The sequence below is a fragment of the Hipposideros armiger genome, unplaced genomic scaffold, assembly GCF_001890085.2.
Source record: "Hipposideros armiger isolate ML-2016 unplaced genomic scaffold, ASM189008v1 scaffold_5, whole genome shotgun sequence".
Lineage (NCBI taxonomy): Eukaryota > Metazoa > Chordata > Mammalia > Chiroptera > Hipposideridae > Hipposideros > Hipposideros armiger.
The window spans coordinates 5,187,622-5,190,832 of record NW_017731355.1 but is presented as its reverse complement, the minus strand read 5'-3'; the positions used below and the strand labels follow the sequence as shown (position 1 = coordinate 5,190,832).

At 45.1% G+C, this 3,211-nt stretch overlaps 1 long non-coding RNA gene across 1 annotated transcript in view; it reads left to right on the top strand.

The window, feature by feature from the left end:
• The first annotated feature begins 381 nt into the window (after window positions 1-381).
• LOC109384699 (uncharacterized) overlaps window positions 382-3,211 on the top strand; it is a 23,213-nt gene continuing 20,383 nt past the window's right edge. Inside the window, exon 1 of the long non-coding RNA XR_002124472.1 lies at window positions 382-550. This is a non-coding gene — a long non-coding RNA (uncharacterized LOC109384699). The remainder of the gene's footprint in view (window positions 551-3,211) is intronic.

Below are 3,211 nucleotides of genomic sequence, written 5' to 3'. Positions count from 1 at the left end.
TGAAAAACAACTTCACAACCAAGGGAGAATAGCAAACATTAGTGTTGTCCTTAAACACCCAAAAGAAGCAGGGGGTGGGGCGAGGTCCTCATGCTATCCCCATTAATTAACTAATATGTCCCCTACAAAAGCCAGACAGGTCTTGAAGAATGAGATAGTGAATTGCTGCAAACTCAACTAAATAGTCACCCCAATTGCCGATGTATCACATGTGGCATCTTTGCTGCAACAAATTAACATGACCTTGGTACATGGTTATGGTTATTAATATGAATATGTGTTTTCTCCTTTTGATCAGAAAGGTAAATAAGAAAGAGTTCATAGTCATGTTGGGTAGATGAGAAAATACATTTATGATCTTTTTTCCAGGACTCTGTAAACTGCTCCAATCTCTGTCATTAATAAGATGGAAGTCATGCATCTGGGAATGGACACAAACAAGGCCAAAGGGCATCGCTGCATGAGTAGATGGCCCAGCTCCCCGTTTCATCCACTGATACACTGGTGCCTCTCCCTCAGCTACACGACCATCTGACAATGGAGAGTAAAGGTCAGGTTTGGTTCATGATAGATCAGCTCAACAGTAGGTACAAGTTTAAAGTTCTCACAGTTGGGCAGAGCTTTGGGTGATTCATCTCCCTACCCACTTTAGGTAGAAACAAAAGTGGTCTGAGGTTAGACTCTCTGTGGACCCATAGACAGTGGTGAATTCTTGTCTGTTTGGTCAGGGGCCTGGAAAGAGGAAGATGAAAAGATTGAGAACAGAAAGGTCTGAGGAAGAGAGGCCAGCTGGGGGCAAGGATACCCAGTGAGGATGGGGTGCCATCCTCCAGGATTCAGGCTACACCCTAAATCAATAACCATTAAATGGCTGTGCAGAAGTATAAAGGTCTGGCCCCCTCACCCCAATTTGGGACAACCTTGCAAGGCCATCCAGCCCCAAAGTTCACTGTGGGATTAGCTGAGGATTTTTTGTTTTTTTTTAATCACTGCATCGTAGCTGAACTTCTTGTACTACCCAATCCTTCCTCCTTCACTCCTCCATGGACAGTACTCCCCAATAAATCACCGGCATTCAATCCCCATCTCAGATTGTGTTTCCTGGAGACCCTACCTGAGACAATTGCCACATGGGTTCTCATAACTGACATTTTTATTCACAAAGCTTCATACCACTTTTATTCTGTCAGGCAGCTGGTTGGTGTAAGCTAAGCCAATAGGGAACCTGAAAAAGAGACAGGAGCTATTATTTGGCCTGTCACCTAATAACTCAGTGGCCAAGTCTTGCATGAGCCACGGGCCCTATCTATCATTTACGGTGAAGATCAGCGTTTGCCCAAGTGGGCTGCGAGGGCCACTTGCAGTCTGACAAAGGGAGCAAATCTTCTCTACAGCCACCTCCCCCTTTCTCCTACCTCACTCCGAACCCCTGGCATATCGGGGTTTTATTAAGAGATGGTGAGAAGCAACAGAAAAGAGAATTTAAGAAACAGACGTTAACAAGAAGAATGCTGATCAGTCATGTCAGCTATGAAGTCCAGGCTCTGTGCAAATGTTCTTCCACCCTCCTTCCAGAAGCTCACATGGAATAGGGCTCTTGAGAAAATCGCAGGTAGATGTCTGCTCCAGGGCATTCCACCTCCATAAATTAAAATGCACAATGAGCCACCCTTGTGTTTAGGAATATATCAGGCCTGAAATGGAAAAGGCCTCACCTATAATACAAAAATTCTTCTCTCCACCCTAAGAACAGCAAGAGTAGATTGCTTCACTCTCAGCATGCTCTCCTGCCCCACTGTCTGCAGACGCATGTGCTGTTCGTGGGCAACTTGGCTGCTTGATGTCTCAGAAGAGCCGGGATGTTTAATGGCCTCATATTTGAGTCTCTACTGGCCTCCTCTGTGATGCCGGGTTTTCTTTAGGCATCTTCAGAGAGCACTGAACAGCGATGGTTCATCCTCTCTGCTGGACCTTTCTTACCCCTGTGCTTTGACTCATTTGCTCTGATTCAGTTCAAAGAGTTCATTTTGTTTCCTCTCTTCCTTGCTCCCATCTCCTCATATTCGTTTTTTGGTTTTGTTTTGTTTTGTTTTTTGTTAGCTGCCTGATGCTAAGTAAATGCAGAGCCAAACCTGGGGATTAAATGTTGTGGTGACTTGTTTAAACTTTTTTTTTAAATCTCAGGGTTGCTTAATTGAATGCAAAGAGAAATGTACATGTAACAGGAACTTAGTAGCTTTAAGATTGGAGAAAAAATTTGAAACTCAAATTCTTGCAGCTTCTTACTAAAAAACTATAATGACCCATTCGGATGAAGCCAACACTGCTGGAAATGCCACTCCCATCCTGCCCCCAGCTCTGCCCAGCTGCAAGGACTGACAATTTTTAACAGGAAAGTCCAACCAAAGCCAGTCCCTAAGCCAATCCGAGCAAGCCGAGAAGTTTATCCAGGGTCCCACACTCATCATACATGATATTTAGAATTAGGTTCTTTAGCTTGGTGGTTGCTGCTCAAGGAGCTGCAGTTTTTAAGTTTTTTTGTGTACTCTACATATGCTGCTTCATGAACTTTTCTCCTTGGCTTGGAGCTGCTATGAACTCAGACCCCCAGTTCAAATTCAACACCATGACCATCTGCTTAACCCTTTCTCCCTGTAGAGCCCACCTCCCTTCTACCCCAGCTTGAAGCTTTTCTGCTTCAATCCACATAGACTCCATCCCTTCTTAGAAGGCACTGTTATTATCCACATGCCAAGGAACATTCTCTCCATCCAGAGACACAATCCACCAGTTAGACTATTTGAATAGGAATACCATCCTGGGTGGGACCCAAGCTTCCCATGTTCCCCACTCATTATCTTTGGAGGCCTGTCCTCTTCTTGAGAGGCTACTGCTATACTGGATCTCTCTCTGGTCCTGACCCTGTCAATTCCAGCACAGTTTCATTCCCCTAGTAATGCACCACTGGGGGCCTGAGATTACATGCAGCTAATTCACAATGGACTTGCAAAGAAACTACACTAGGGATTGAATTTTGCAAACATGCTCCAGTGTAATCATGCCCAGGCTTGTATTTTTCAGTTAGACACCAAATGGTTGTTATGTTAAGACATGACTCCAGGGCCGGCCGAGTGGCGTGATGGTTAAGAACTGGCTTGGGACGCCAGAGGGCCCCGGTTCGGATCCCACATATGAGGGCCAGTGACACTGC